This window comes from Cavia porcellus, unplaced genomic scaffold, assembly GCF_034190915.1.
Source record: "Cavia porcellus strain 051 isolate PalLab524CR breed Dunkin Hartley unplaced genomic scaffold, mCavPor4.1 scaffold_2, whole genome shotgun sequence".
In the NCBI taxonomy this organism is placed as follows: domain Eukaryota; kingdom Metazoa; phylum Chordata; class Mammalia; order Rodentia; family Caviidae; genus Cavia; species Cavia porcellus.
The window spans coordinates 5,493,284-5,509,488 of NW_026947485.1; the positions used below are offsets into that span (position 1 = coordinate 5,493,284).

The following is a 16,205-nucleotide window of genomic DNA, read 5'->3' on the forward strand; positions in this document are numbered from 1 at the left end:
TATTCTAAAAGATAGTATAATGGGGTAAACGTCTAAGTCTGATATCCAGGGCACATGGTGGTGCAGTCATAAGTTTCAGTGAACTTGAGAATCCCAACTTATGGCTTTGTTCTACCCCGTACAGCCTTGTTCTCTTGGGCAGTGCCACTCAGGCTTCGACTGTCTTCAGGCAAAGCTGCATGTTCCTTGCACGTGCCTACCTGAGGTCTCTGCTGCATTGTTATGGCTTCACATTCTGTCCTCTCCAGGAGCTCCTGGCCTGTCCTCCCAGGCCTTCCTGACCTCACAAATGTTACATTTGTATGCCAGTAAAACAAACATCACATATACAATATCAAGGTTGGCTGTCAGCTTAGGCAGTACCTGAGCCCCCTAGACCATGGCTGCAGCAGCCTCTGAATGTCTGGACGGCTGAGTATGGTGAATTAATCCCTTATTGAACAGGACTCCCACGGGCTCTCTTTCAAATTAAAAGTTGGCACTTCCCAGCTCTTGATTCTGAAATACTTGCGGTCTTGTTGATTCTTGAGACACCCCAAAGCATATTTCTCCTTGCCTCTTTACAATGTACTTGGCTTCTTTTTAATGGCAAGAATCTCTTCATTTATCACACCTTCACCTTTACACAGGGCTTCTCCTAGGCCAAAATTTAAGTTTTCAAAATGTTCTATGCTGCTTTTATTAACAATCCTCACTCTAAATCTGACTAAAACAGCAGTAGTTCCCATACCACAACTCTGAAATTTCATCCACCATATTAATTAGTCCACTGCCCTTCATCTCAGTCTCCTGTGAAATCTCAGGACCTGGGCACAACAGAGGCAAATTTTCTACCAGAATGAAATACATACGCCCTCTGGTTCAACGGCTGACAGAGCCCTTCTCTCCAGAGGAAAACTCCAGAGCCTGGTTCATACTGTCCGCATCTCTATCAGCATCCTGGTCTTCTGAACCCTGACCAGAGTCACCCCTCAGGCTCTGCTTACCGCTTTATCAGGCTTCACTAATCAGCATTTCTAAATATTCCCACCCCTTCCTGCAAACATTTCCAAAAGCTTCTAAACCACATTGTTAGGCATAGTGACGGCCACAACCCCACTTCTCTGGTACCAAGTGTCTGTATTCCTTAGCTTTTCTCTCCTTGAAACACAGTATCCATCACCCACAACCTAAGGAAGGGTTTAATTCAGCTTACAGTTTCATGGGATTCAGGCAATGATCAGCAGGCACCGCGGAAGAGCGTTATGCTGGCAGAGCTTGAATAAGCAAAGCTGCTAGGTTCTTGTTGACTGGGGAGCACAACACAGGCACAGTACCAGAGGAAACGGGCGAAGGGCCATGTGTTACACCAGTGCCACAGCTCCATGGCCAATCCAGACACACCTGGAAGTGTGTTGCATTTGCTCAGTGTTTCTTAACTGAATGAAGTTGACACATCAGTGTCCATGGATAGAGCAACGCTAATGTGGACTTTGTAAGACTTGAATAAGCCATTTGTCCAAGGCCAATGACAGACAGCTGTAATATTTAAAATGATTTAAACTACTTGCATTGTTTCATCAAGTGATAAGATATCTAAGGCAGGTTTTAACTTTTCCCATTCTGTTTCTGTTTCTACACTATTGCTCTTGGCCCATATAAAACAAAACTAAATGCCTCACTTGAAAATAAGGAGATGAAATAGGAATCTGAAATGGTGTAAACTTTAAGGAGAAAGACACTAATATGAAAAAGAGGCAGAAAACAAAAATCTTTTTTGCATATCACATTTATCATATTTTAAGACCAAGCCAAAATTTGGCAATAAAAGAATTTGAAGAATACACAAATAAATCAAAGGTATTCTGTTGTTCATGAACTGAAGCTTCAATATTGTTAAAACATCTATAGATTCAATATAATTCCTGTCAAAATAGTAATGACATTCTTAATTCCACTTGTTTTTTGTCTTATTTGTTTGTTCATTTGTTTGTTTTTTGAGACTAGGAATCAAACTCAGGACTTGAACTTGCCAGCAGGCACTTGTGCTGCTGAACTATATTCCTGGCAATAACATACTTCATATGAATAGAAAAAAGACACATAATTCATAGATAGGCATAAAAATCTAAATATACAAAATTCTTGAGCAAAAAGAGAACAAAGGCACCACACTACCTGACTCCAGATAATGATTAAAACAGCACGAAACTTGCATAGGGACACATTGACAGACAGATTTGCATAGAGAGAGTGCTCAGAAAAAAACCTAGATAATTATAATCAACCGACTTTTGGAAAAGCTCATATCATGGAGGAAGAATAACTTCTTGGATAAGGTGTAAAGAATGGATATCCACAAGCAGAAGAGAGGAACTGGAGCCCTGTCTCTCACTACATACTTTTAAAAAGTCAGTGCAAAATGGATTTAATACTTAAACAAAAGACATGATACCATGAAACTGCTAGAACAATGCTTGGGAAAATCTCTATGACATTGCTCTGTGTAATATTTTTAATATTACCCAAGCACAAGAAATAAGAGCAAAGAATAAAGTTGCATCAAAACAAAACAAAAAAAAAAAAGATTTCTGCACAAGTAGTTAAGCAATTGACAGAACGAAGACAAAACTTACAGAATGGAGAATCATCAGCAAAATATACATCTAATATGGAAATATATAAGAAACTCAAAGAGCTTAATAGCAAAAAATGAGTAAATAAGTAACCCAGCTCAAAAATAGGTAAAAATCCTGAACTGGTATTTCTTATAAGAAAGCGTATAAATGATAAAGATGTGTGTGAAAACCTTCTCGACATCATTAATCATCAGGAAAATGCAAAACACGGTGACATATCAGTTCACTCTTCTTAGAGTGGTTGTGACAAAAAGGACACAAAGATACCCAGGTTGGCAAGGGCACAGAGAAAATAGAATCCTTGCATACTGTTGATAGCAAAGTAAATTAGTCCAGTCACTATAGGAAAAAATCTCGAGGTTCCTCAAAACATAAGCATTAGGACTCCCATATGATCCATTGATATATATATGTATATATATATATATATATATATATATATATAACTCATATATACATACATACATATATATAACTGTATATATGCTATATATATGGAAATGTTAATATATGTACATACATACATGTCGAGAATGGAAATGAACTCAATACAAATGTGGAAGAAATAGTTGGACTCCTACCATTACTGCAGTAAAATTCACCATAGCCAAAGTTTGGAACCAACATAAATAAATGTCCATCAAGAGACGAATGGATACAGAAGCTGCGATGTGTAAGTACAGTGGCAGGCTATCCTATCCGGCTGTAAAATCCCTGAGTCTGTGGGCCTGCGGCTGAGGAAGGAGGACCCTGTGCTGAGCTCCGTAAGCCGGCCGCAGACAGTCAGCTGCTGCACTGCCTCATTCTGTGCATGGAATCCTAACACGTGGAGATCATCTGAAAGAGAGTGGAGAACCGTGGTGGCCAGAGACGGGAGAAGTTAGAAGGGGATCGTGAGGAGTTCTTCAAGGAATGCAGAATTACTGTTTGGTGGAGTAGTAAGCATGGGAAATATCATCTAACATGGTGTGGTGGCTCCAGCTAATGGTGCTACTTTGTGATCTTGAAAAAGTTTAAGAGAATGGGTAATTGTGTTTACCATGAAAAGCATGACTAGGTGAAAAACTACACGTTAATTAACTAGATTTCCTCATTGGGCTTGTATGCACGCAAACTTCCAAATACCGCATGGCACATGCCAGTTACACGCAACTGTGACAACTTAATAAAACTGAAAATTCAAAGGTGGAGAGAATCACGCACTGGGCTCCGACAGGGCTCCGACACACTGCACTTATTATGCTGTTCGTGCTTAAGAAATGCATTTGAAACTGCAGAATGCAGGGCACTAAATGATTGGCGAAGCTTTACTTCCTCTACTGACTTCTCCAATTCCCACTTCTTTACAAATGTAAGAAATTACCAAGGACATGATTAGCACGAGGGTTGTTAATGGTTCCATTGATTTTGAATCTATAAATTATTGAAATACATTGCATTTTCTTTAATCTTAAACTGGAACCCCTAAATGAGTATTCTTTAAAACTTATAAACAGGAAAATCTACTGCTTACAATCTTAAAAAAGGTAAGAGTAGAGGTGAATGCTTCTCACCAATTTCAATTATGTAGGTAATACATGAGCTGTCTTCAGGTGTCCTGCAGTGCATGTACGCTTCAAAGCATCACATTGTACATGCTTCAAATATTTACATTTATATCAGCTGCAAAAACCAAAGTTTTAAAAAGTAAACAAAAATGCTGTAAAACAAAAATGTCAGATTATTCCATCTATTTCAGGAGGAAAGCAAAGTTTAGCTGGCACGGTATAAAAACCACACGTGTCATTAGTTCCTGCTGTGGCTGCGGGTTAGGTCCCTTCCTGAGTCCGTGTGCCCCTGAGTAAAGCTGTGGGACGGTGATGAGGTTGTGGGACTGCTGAGCTGTCTTGCTGTTAGGCGGCAGGGTTAGGTCAGAAGAAGCAGGTGACAGAAGAAGCAGGTAGCCTGAAGAGCTCTTCCTCTTCCTCCTCTTCCTCCTCCTCCTCCTCTTTCTCCTCTACCTCCTCCTCCTCCTCCTGCTGTCCTGCTGCCCTCTCTTGGACTCAGCCACCTGTGGATCTAAATGTGAGCAGAACAACCCTCTCCTCCTTGAAGCCTGGGTGTCGCATACTGTGTCTCACTAACGAGAAAGAGACTAAGATAATTCCACTGACATGCACATTTTTCGGAAACATGCTGACTTAAAATAATTCTCAATTCTCCCATGATTCCACAGTCTGATTATGAAGCTACTTCTCTGTATAATAAGTGGGAAGACCCTTTTGTTTTTAAAAAGTAACTTTCAATAAATAAAATTAAAATTCTATTCCATTTTGGTTCACGTCTGCTGATGGAATTTGCATAACAAATTGATTTTTATGGTGTGAGACCAACAAAAGGGTGAATTCCCTAAACAATTTGGGGGTAATGTACTTATTACATGCAGATTGGTCTCTTCTGGTGGTTCTTATTATCATCACATTCCTGACAAAACAGACATGAAATTTTGAATTTCTTTACCCACTTGTGTTGGCCAGGCCATATAGGAGTTAGGGAGAAACTACAAAGGAACTTTAATCTCATTTAAATAGGAATCAAAGTTGTGGAAACTGGATTTTATATACAGACATTTCATGAAATAATGAAGAACTGTAGCATGAGAAATAGACAAACAGCCCAGCAGCAGGGTTGGCCCGGTTCTATCAGGTGTGCCTTGGAATTTCCAGACAGCATCCGGCACTCCCAGCTAGGCATCTGTGTTCTCCTGCTGACCACAAATGATTTCATACACCATTAGCATTAGACAAGAACCCTTGAAGGAAATCAATATATTTCAAGAGGAAACAAGATCACACAGCCGTCAAATGTGAATACAGAACAGGAAGGTGCCCAGCCACACATACCCTGCACCCCTTTCCTACCCGGTGGGGCTGCTACCTCATTATCAATTAGAGCTTACCCTCCATCTAATCTTCCCATGTCCTCGATAAGAAGACACACAGTCATCAAGTTACCTTACCTGGGCTCCTGCCAACATCTGACTCACAGTAAACCCCCAATTTCTTCAACTACCCTCCCCCTACGTTGGCCAAACTGAAGAACCAAAGTCCAAAAGCAGAATCTGTTTTGGTAAACGTACTGTGTCAACTCGAGAAGTTTAGAAATGTAACTGAGAGACTTAGCAGGGAGCCAGGGTTCCTACTTTGTAAACATCCTCATCCTGTTTAAAGGAGGGTAAGGCGAATTTGTGGGTGCTACACCCACCCAGAAGGTGGAGCGGTGGGATGGCCTGTGTACCTATAAGTGAGGAGAAGAGGCGTGTTTTTCCCTTTTGCTCTGGCTGCTGCCTTGAAGTGTTGCCCCAGTGCCAGGCCTCCCTGCCTTGGAACCAGCTGATTATGGACTGAAACCTCCTCAAACTGTAAGCTAAATAAACCTTTTCTTCTCTAATTTTGGGTGTTAGGTATTTTGTTATCAGCAAGGAGAGAAAAGTAACCAAGACAGGTGTATTTGGGTCACAGGTGTATTTGTATTGGGTCACCCGCAGTTCCCATGGCTCTCTTCTCTGTCTACAATGACTAAGGAACTAAATTCATTCACTGATGAGCTCCTCATGCTTCCATTCAAGATGTGTTGAGATTGGCATTAGCCAGGCACCTCCAAAATTGACTCCAAATACGGAGTATTGATGGGCGGCTCTGACATGTGGTGTAGCCCCTTCTCAGAACTGTCAACAAGACTAAACAGACTTCAGAGAGCTTCAGGGTGCCATGTTGCAGAGGAGCAAGAGCTGTTATGGGGAGGGGGTTCAGAAAAATGGCAATGGACTAAAACATTGCCCCCGAGACCTGTGTCAAGTAGAGAGGGGAGAGCATCTGGGATGAGGAGCAGAACCAGGGCCCCGGTGAGGGGCAGGTCACCTGCTCCAGGGCCAGACGCACCCACGGGTGTCATCATAAAACTCTTGATGAGAGATCATTTTCAAAAGAAGGTGGAAATTCTGAGGACTGGATAATCAAAACTTCACCAAGGGGCACATTTTGGCCACTCCACTGAAGACATTATCCTGTTCTTACAGCTCCAAAGTAGGACATAAGGAAAACATACTGTAATTCAGGAGCTGAGATCCCCAAACTTAATCACTAAGAACAAAGTGAAATACAAATTTTCAATGACTTCTTTAAAGGGATTCATGAACTCTACTGATGGGAGCAAAATCCTAATTAGTGAGTTGGGAAGTACAGACCTACGTGGAGATTTGAAAAACTGGAGTAAATAAAAATCACAATAATAATGAGGATGATAAATACACAGTACAGCAGTGAAGAATCCCTCAGGCATCACAAGCAGCGAGCGAAACACTTTTGGTTATTCTCGTGTTCCCCGCACTTGAGAATCACTGTGCTGAGCTGATTTAATCAGCTGTAGAAGCACAGCTGTGCTCTCGCCCACAATTCTTCTCATCCAGGTTCCCGCAGGCCCTTGCTGGTCCTCATTTCCCCGGAGAAGGAAGTTTTTAAGAAGGACCTGCCACTCTGAGCTCGCTTCTCCCTGCAGCGCGTCCTTCCCTAATCTTCTCTTGCCCTCAACCCTTTGCCCACATGGCAGCACTGCCAGCCCCGTGCTGTGGCCTGACCCTTCTGGCCTGTCTGTCACCAACAGATTAACACCCAGACTCTGGTGCCCTCCCTCATGTCTCCAGGCTCTGAGAGGATCTTTTTCCCCTGCCACACTCTTTTGTGTTGCAATCTGCAGATTTCATTTGAAGTTGCTTTCCTCTTACACTTTGAATCACGAAGTTGGTTTTTGATTTATTTATACTTGCATTGACTCAGCAACAACAGTGATGTGTTATTTATCTGCAGCCTCTAGGGGAACACCATAAAATAAATTCCTCAAGGAGTTTTATTCTGGGCTTTTAATTAGGACAAAGTGTGAAGACCCACTAAAGAAACATGAGGACTGGTAACCCAGGTTCCTTCTCCACAAGGAGCTCACGGGATGAGGAGGGCAGACGGACAGACGAGGATCAGATGGGGTGACATTGACCCTTAGGCTGCCTGGAGAAGGGTGATTAGGAACAGTTGTGGAGGAGGTGACATTTTATCTGAGGACAGGGGAACACAGCTCTGGGGAAAGAGGCCAGGGTGGTGCACATGAGAGCAAAGGCACTTTGCCCAAAGGAGACTTAAGAAACCTCGGCATGAGAGGCCACATAGAGGGATCCGATCTTGTGGGTAAAGTTTTGGTGTCGTGTTTAGAACAGGGAAAATGACTAGAAACGTGGGCACAAAACATACCAGTAGATAAGCTACATTGCCTTCAATAAACAGGAATTCATTCTCCCGGAAGTTTATCTTTAAAACTCTGAAAGAGGACACGCAGATCTTTAGGGAGGGAATGTAGATAAAACACAGCTTTAGGAAACGGCCTGGCGTCATTGCGGCGAACAGAGCAAAGGGAAGGTCAGAGGAAGCCTGCTGAACTCATCTAGGCAGGAGGTTGTATTGTTCGCGTGAAGAAGTGGCTGCGGGGATTATCTCAGGAACATTTCACAGAGCCGAGGAGGAGACACTCAGGTGACGATGTGAATATCTATCCTGTAATATGTGGGAAATAAAGTAATCCAGAGTGAACCCCATGTTTCAGGCTTGAGTAGCAAGATGAAAGGAGGGTGTGTGTGTGAGTGTGTGCGTGAGTGTGAGGGCTGACTGGGACCAGGGCTGGAGACGGTAAGGTTACACCTGTCTTGGCTGAATGTTGCTGTCTTCCCTAACTAGCTGCAAGGCCCTGCACCAGTTGCTTAATCTCTCTGAGTGTGCCTACTCATTTGTGGAAGGAGGACACTACCACCTACTTGAACTTAAATGTAAGATTATATCGTCGCCATCCGATGTTACTATATGAAAGGCAGTTGTGTAAATGCTGCTATATTAACCTGCTTATTTTGACCAATTGCATTCTGAGGCAGATCTTTTATTATTCTTATTTTGCAGAGAGCGAATCGGGGACACGGGGACAATTGCTGACGTACCCAAGGCCACAGAGCTGGGGTATGGTAGATCATAGTTTCAGGTCAGTACCACCTAGCTATAAAAGCACACGTTAACCAATAATTTAAAAAAGCTTCTCATGAAACGCTAAGCACTTTGCATATTTATAATCAGAATGCTTTGCTGTAACCCAGTAGAGAAGAGGAAAAATATACAATCTATTCATTTAACAAAAGGGAATTTTCAGAAAATAAATGCATTTTACTAAACACTAAAATAGATTTAAGCATAGGAAGATGCTTATATTGTAATTTGAACATAAAAATATACATCATAGAAACAACATAATGACAAGGCTGTGTGTTAAAAGGGATTAGACAATCTCCAGTCAAGATGGGTGTGAATTTTACCAGCAGGCATAGAGATTTTTGGGTCCAAAACTGAAGAGAACACTGGGTAATGTGATACATACATTGGGGGTCTCCAATGTACAGATTATAGGTGAAGCCATAAAAACGGGAAGGATGGCTTGGGAGACAGAGTTTGCGGTGGAGGTAAAACCTCAAATCTGCAGAAAGGGAAACCAAGTTTGCACTCTGGTGTGCACGGGGTAAACACTCCACTTCACTTCAGTGATGCTCAGTGGCCTTTGTAAAATCCAGTGGGCCCTGGTGTAAGTGTTGGGAACTAGCTCTGCTTCTGATGCTTACGGTGTTTGCTGTAAAACCTGTGAGCATCATGGAAACTGTTAAAAGTCGATTTCCATCACTAAACATTGAAAACAAACCTGGCTTCATAGCTGTTACTCTGCCATGGCAAATAATTATTAAGTTCTTTTCTTTTTTAAAAAAGGCCATTCAGATGGTTTCAATTGCTTTTATTTATTCTACAGAATTTCAGTCTCAGAAATGTTCTGCCTGTTGCTATGTACAGAAGATCCACAGGGAGAGTCGGGAGACTAAGATGGCATGTGGGCTACTCCCGAGGAATATTAATGGCATGGAGAAGAGAATGGGAATGATTATAGTGAGCTTCCTTTCTGTTTGCTCCTGACATCAGGATTTGCCTCTTCTCTTGCTTAATCCTGGCTCCTAGCTTCATGTGGTAAAACAGAAGTTTTTGAACAATATTATGAGTAGAGTACCAGGACGTAATATGCAGAAGTTTGAAAGGCTGAAAGGGAAGAAGCTTTGCAGAGGTTCGCTGAGGTCCCAGAGGAACCAAGGCATAGGACAGGGGTGAAGGCTCCACCTGGGCCCCCAGCTGGCCCCAGCTCCAGCCCCAGAGAGGCTGAGGAGAAGGTGTACTAGCCTGACAAAGGGCAGCTGTAGTTTCCCCTAAAATAAAAAGCAGAGGTTCACACCCCCAGGGGGGGCCAGGAGCAGGGGCTCCTCAGGAGCACTGCACCTGCAGGAAGGCCATCCTGGGGAGCTTAGGGCAGGAGAGGGGCTCATTTCCGCTAACATCTTCCTTCTCCTCCTCCGAATATCACTCTCAGCTGTTTGGGCCATGTTTGGTCCACCAAGTTGACAGATCACTATTTCTGCCTGCAGGGGCTCCTGGGCAAAGGGTCCACAAAATTCAACATACATTTCCATCATCTACAATCACTAAAAGGTTTATTCCTGATGAACAGTATTCAGAACGATGACCTGTAAAGATCCTGCATCGTTAAAATGGTGATTATTTCTAACAGAGGAGAAACAGCAGAGACTCCCTAGAGCATGGATGAGGAACCTTTCAGAGCTTTCAGTGATAATAAGCAGCCCACTGTGGCACACGTGCCATAGGTTCCCCACCACTGCCCTAGAGCCTGCCAGTGAGGTCCAGTCAGTGCTCCCTACGTATCTTTGAATGACTCCCTGAGGAAACATGGACCCACAAGGCAGTGCCTTCATCAGGCATTGGTGTTGTAGAGCTCAGGATCTCTGCTGTTTTACATTCCTGGATGTTAAACCCAGAAACTTGCTCATGCTAGGCACGCATGGTGTATGTCTAGCCCTTTTTTATTTTGAGACAGTTTCTCATTTCATGGCTCAAGCTGGCCTTGCATTTGCAAACCTTTTGCCTCAGCCTCTTTCAAGTAGCTAGGATCATAGGCACTGACTACCACATGGGTTGAGTTTTAAAGATTCCTTGATTAAAAAAAAAAAGTCTAGTTAACTTAGTAAAATTATTTTGTCTGATCTAAAAATATACTATACTTCATGTTTTATGCTAAGAAACACAGTATTGAGTGAACCAATACATGATAATGAGCCAATTTCTATAATTCCCAGAATGAGCTACAAGGACCCCCACGATGGCACCTGGTCCATTCAAATGGGGTAACAATGAAGTTCCAGAATAGGACAGCATCGGTCTCTAAATGAATTTAAATTAAACTGAATTCGTCATTAAATATCTTTTAATATATTTTAATATATGACTAATATATTTTTTCATTTCTTAAAATACACCATGAGAAAGGTGTATTTACATCTGGAAGACAGGGAGAAGACACAGGGTAAGAGATCAAGCTAATACTTGTGCTTATGTAGGTTTAAACTGCACAGTGGAGGACAGAGGCTCCTTTCCCAAGAGCACACTGTGGAGCTGGCAGCACACATAGCCAGCCTGACCTCCAGGCCCCTACTCACTGTGAGCCAATTTTGTGTCATTTCCTCCTCTGTACAAGTGTTTCTGTGACAAAGGTCTCTGGGTGTGTTGCAAAACATCTTCAACTGTTTAGCAGGGTGCTGCACCAAGCATCCACGTAAAAGTGCTACAGCTTCCCTGTGTGGCTTCATTTGTCAGCAGACACAGCACAGAATTTGCCTTCTCTTTCTCCTTAAAGAAAGGACTAGAACGTTGATTGTGAATCCATGGCCTGTTAACACCCATTTGTAAAATAAAAAGGCTCAGCCAATTTGTTTTACTTCTACACAGAAGCAACAAAACTATTTACCAGATGATATTCTTTATGTATTCACTGTGCCCTTATAGTTCCAAATGATTTCCTTTTCCTGGGGAACCATTGATTGTTCCTGTGCAAGGGAATCGCTTAGCCAACACTGGGACTCCAGGCCCCTGCCACAAGACCTGCTTTCTAGTCCTGGTCCACTGCGTCCAGGTGGAGCTGGAGGGGTGACACCCTGAAATTGTCACTGAAGAAGCAGTCTTTAGAAAACCACTACTATTTTCTTTTTGCACTCATTTTGTAGCATTCCTTCTTAATTTCAAAATCTTGTGATTAAAAAAACAAAGCCCTGTTACTGTGAAGGTTAGTTCGTGAATACTAAGTGTGTCAGATGAAATCCCTCAATATTATTCTCAACAGGAAATTCGTACCCAGAGGCCAGCGAGCCAAGGTCACAGGGGCATAGGACAGGATTGCTCTGCTGCGGGGAAAAGGTCCTCTCACTTAATGTTCCCACTCTGCAACCTTAAACCCTTTGCCACTGGTTTGTCAGCACTGAAACGCCTTTTCTTAAAAGTGTGCTTTGTGTTACCAGACAACAGTTCTTCCGAGTTCAGGAGCTTATCTTTTTTCCCAGGTGAAAATTGTTTTATTTTTCTCAGGTGTCTGCTTTCTTAAACTCTTAGAACAATTACTTTCAAAATTGTCTTGGTCCTTTACAAAAGGCTCAGATTCCAGATAATTGGTGTTTGTGTAGCACGGCATTTGGTAATATTTCTCCATTTCCTCTCCACCCCCACCGCATCGGGATTACAGGAGTCTCAGATCCCAACCTGAAAACCTGCTTTTATTGCTTAGGTCTACCTGGGAAAAAATCAGTCCAGATTTCAGTCCACATTCCACCTGACTCCTGAGTTCTCATGCAAAGCAGGACAAGGAGCTGGCACTTTTATAAGTTGGGCAGAACAATTTCCCCAGACCTGCACGGCACTGGAAAATCATACTCCAAATAACAAAACCCGGCGGTCTTCATGAAAAGTAAAGAAACCCATGTGATTCCCACTTCTCTTTGCAGAATGGCAAGAAAGTCAGTGAACTGGTGTCTCATACAAGCAATAAATCTTGTGTCTGAAATAGTACGTCCTTTAGTTTACTTTCTGGATGAGAAACTACTGCAGAATTGTTTGCAGTGATTAAGGTTCCCTATATCCATGCGTGAAATACAGCATTCGAAAGCTCTGCTATGTAATAAATGTCTCACCTCCTCACAATAATATTTGATGCCCCTAACAAATGAACTGTCCATGATCACCAATTATCAATAAACTTTAGATATGGAAAAATATTTTTTCTAACAATTAAATTTTTAAAGGGATTGGATATTTCTATTTCCCTTCCAAATATAATTGCCAGTCATAACAACAGGCAACAAACACTTGCAGAGAACCATAATCAAAGGTCACTCAGCGTCTACTCTAATTTTAAAAATGACTTTTCAAGCTTGAAAAAATCTAAGGGGTCAGGATTTTAGGTTATTCTTTTTAAAAGATTATTACTCAAAAAGACTTATGAAAAGATAAACAGAAATTAAAGTATAATATGAAAAAAATCTAGGATATGACAGATCAATCTAGAAAATAAAAAGGAATACATCCTCAACTAAACTTAATGAAATTTTCAGCTTTTCTGATTTTAAGTAAAAGATATAACATGTACAAACAAGAATTTCAAAGGAAGAATTTAGAGACTTGCAGAAAGACTCAATTTAAAAGCTAAAAGCCAAATTTCTTTATCTACCTCATTGCAAGCTTATAAACATGTTAAAAGTAGCATCACAGATTTAATCATTCTCCCACAAAGCATTTGTCATCTTAGAGAGGTGAAAAGCAGGGACTGTTGGTTAGTAGGTGGTAGACCATCAACTGTAAAGACACACACAGCCACACTTCTAAACAAAAAGAATTCTGCTCACCAGCTTCTAGAAGAGCATGCTCACCCACACGTAGGAGCTCAAGACTGGCTTCAAGAGACTGCTGGAGGAGACCAAGAAAGTAAACACATGATTTGTACAGCACGGCACAGCGGATAAGAGCCCAGAAAGGAGCACAGGGTCTCAGCCATTCATTTGTCAGCAAGGTTATCCTGCCATGTGCGAGCCATTCACATCCTGAGCGTTCCAGGGCTCTCAACGCATGCCTCACAGGAGATAAATATAGAGCCTGACACCTGAGCCAAGTGCAGTGAAAGTTAACTTGAAAAATCACACTTGTGTGTCTAGGGGAGGCAAATAAAGCCCCGGTCCTCTCCGTGCTGGACCTGGTGCGCCCCTTCAGAGACAGTTTCTGTGCTAATGAAGCAAGGAGATGCACACAGTCAGATCAAGCACGAATGCTCGCCTCTCTCCAGGGCTACCCTTTGCTCTGACAGTGCACACTGCTCAGGTCTCTTTGCCGCTGACGTGGACAGCAGCACAATAGTGAGAGTATTAGCAGTATCATTTAGCCAACTAACAGGTTTCTGCTTTGCACATGGTGACAGGTTAAGGTCCTGACATACAAATAAATATCAATTCAATAAGTTGTCTTCATACACTATTCCTCTCTGGTGTATTTTAGCAGCAGTTTTATCATTCACAATTTATTATAATTAAAGATGCAGAATGTGCCATGCACTGCCAGGGAGCTTAAGTTTAAATATCTGTTTTATTTGAATCTTTTGGCATAGCTGTATAATGCAGCTGATGCAGACTGGATTTTGCCTAATGCTACTGATAGACATATGAATAAAACTACCCTCAGACTGAATAAACTGTGATTAAAGTTATTGCTCTGAAAGGTAAGGACAAGATTCCTAATAATAAATCACCCACTAAGATGGTATACTAGAAATGTTTAATTCCATATAAAAACAAAACTAAGAAAATAAAAAACAGTTGTACTGCTCTCTCGATACTTCCAGATGTTCAATATTTACAATCAATATCTGTTGCATGAGAGATGTTAAAAGTACCACTTTTCAAATAAGACTTTTCTGCCAAGAATAGTATCCACCATCTCAGAAAAAAATATCTGTTTTATCAAGTGACCAAAGCCAGTGTTCTCATGGGTTAGAGCCTGTTAGGATGTGAGATCTATTAAGATCTCATGCACTGATCACTGCTGATGGGTCCAGCACTACATGATGTAAGCGTCACATGCCTTCAGTCTTGTCTCCTCACTCCAAAATACTCTTCCAAAACAGCCTCATCTGTGAAGCTCATTTGCCAGGAAAGAAAACTGAAACTTCAAGGATAAGACTGATTTGAGCACATAACTCATGAGTGGTCCAGCAGGACCATTTGCAACCCACACAATGTTAACTTGAAAGCAAGTTTTCTTCTCCACCCTGGAGCTGTCACAGATTAAGAACAAATTTCATCTTCCCTTGGATATGTCAGACTCACCATCCCCTGAGCAATTCCTGAGCTTTCTTTTTAACTTATTTTTTGCTTAAACGAAGTGAGGTAAGCTATAGACTTTCGAAGGGACTATTGCAGAAATTCCCAGAAGTACTGTACCCTAGCACGAAGACAGAAGCTCTATTAGACTACAGCTCTAGACGGGGATACTTCTTGTCTGGGACTCACACATGGCAAACTCTTATCGCCAGTTGTAGAAGTGGAGTTAGTCCTCCCAGAGCCTGGCGCATCACTCCTGATGATACAACTGCTCCTCTCAGACAGTCAGTAGTCTGAGTGGGGATGAGACCCCGGAGAACAGTGAGCGTGCTGGTCTCCTGCTCCATTCCCAGATGTGTGCTCCATGGGAGGTAGATGGAGATTCCCATGGGTAAATGCCACAGGTTTCCAAGTATTACAGAATACCACTCTTCAGTATAGACCAAAAGGTTTTGTGTGTATAAAGTTTTTGTTACTTGGACTAAAAACTCATTAAACAGTTTTATCAAAGAGGTAGAAAGACAAATGTCAACAATGCAGTGAACCAGGAGTTTAGTGACTGTGACAGAAAACCTCCAACATCCAAGGCTTCATCATGTCTGAGTGTGGATTACTCCCTGTGAGTAAGAAGAAGAGGACATGGTGAACTTCCTTTCTATCAAGTACGCGTGCACTGTTATAGAATGGTTCATTCATCACTGAGCATCAGCGTATGAGGAGGCACGGCACGGGCAGGGGATCGCAGCTATGGGTTGAGCTAAATGGCACCATGAGTCCATGGTAAGTACAGACAGGACCTCTGGTCTTCACCCCAGGGAGACCTCAGAAATTCTCTAGTTATCTTCCAAACTGAACATTTCCCTCCAGGATAGCAATAAGCCAAGGACTGGTTTTACCTGACTGGTTGCATTTTTAGTGACCCTAAGCTTTCGAAGGTGGCAGCAAAAAGACCTGGTCTGGCCTTGGCTGTGTTATGATCAGTGACACTTCAGCCTTGAGTATTGGACTTGGCTGGAGATGGAATGGCCCTCACAAGACGCAGCCACTGAATTTACCATTTCTGTTGGAAAACCTTTCCTCAGAGCAGCAGGGACATCATGGAACTTTTCAGGCATTTATCCCGAGATGGAGAATCCTTGGAAGCCTGCTGACATGTAGACACCCAAGATCGCATCTCAGTTATGTGCACAAAATAGAGCTCCAGGGAGAGATGGGGGAGAAAGATTGTAGAGAGGTCACGGTGGGTGAAAAAGCAGTCAGGCAGCCCTTGCCGGCTGGGA

The 16,205-nt window shown here is 42.2% G+C and overlaps 1 protein-coding gene and 1 long non-coding RNA gene across 4 annotated transcripts in view; one reads left to right on the forward strand and one right to left on the reverse strand.

Moving 5' to 3' along the window:
• Cd36 (CD36 molecule (CD36 blood group)) overlaps nt 1-13,675 on the reverse strand; it is a 67,488-nt gene extending 53,813 nt beyond the window's left edge. For 2 of the 3 annotated variants that reach the window (XM_013152447.3, XM_003469814.5), the window contains exon 1: nt 13,462-13,675. The gene's annotated coding sequence lies outside the window, so the exon portion shown is untranslated. Of the gene's footprint in view, nt 1-4,171; nt 4,281-13,461 lie in introns of all 3 variants that reach the window. The other variant, XM_063237558.1, reaches the window with a different exon arrangement.
• Nucleotides 7,620-12,628, forward strand: LOC106027706 (uncharacterized). Its single transcript, XR_001201289.2, has 3 exons — nt 7,620-8,176; nt 8,594-8,672; nt 12,348-12,628. It is a non-coding gene; the product is annotated as an uncharacterized LOC106027706 (long non-coding RNA).
• Nucleotides 13,676-16,205: the final 2,530 nt, after the last annotated feature.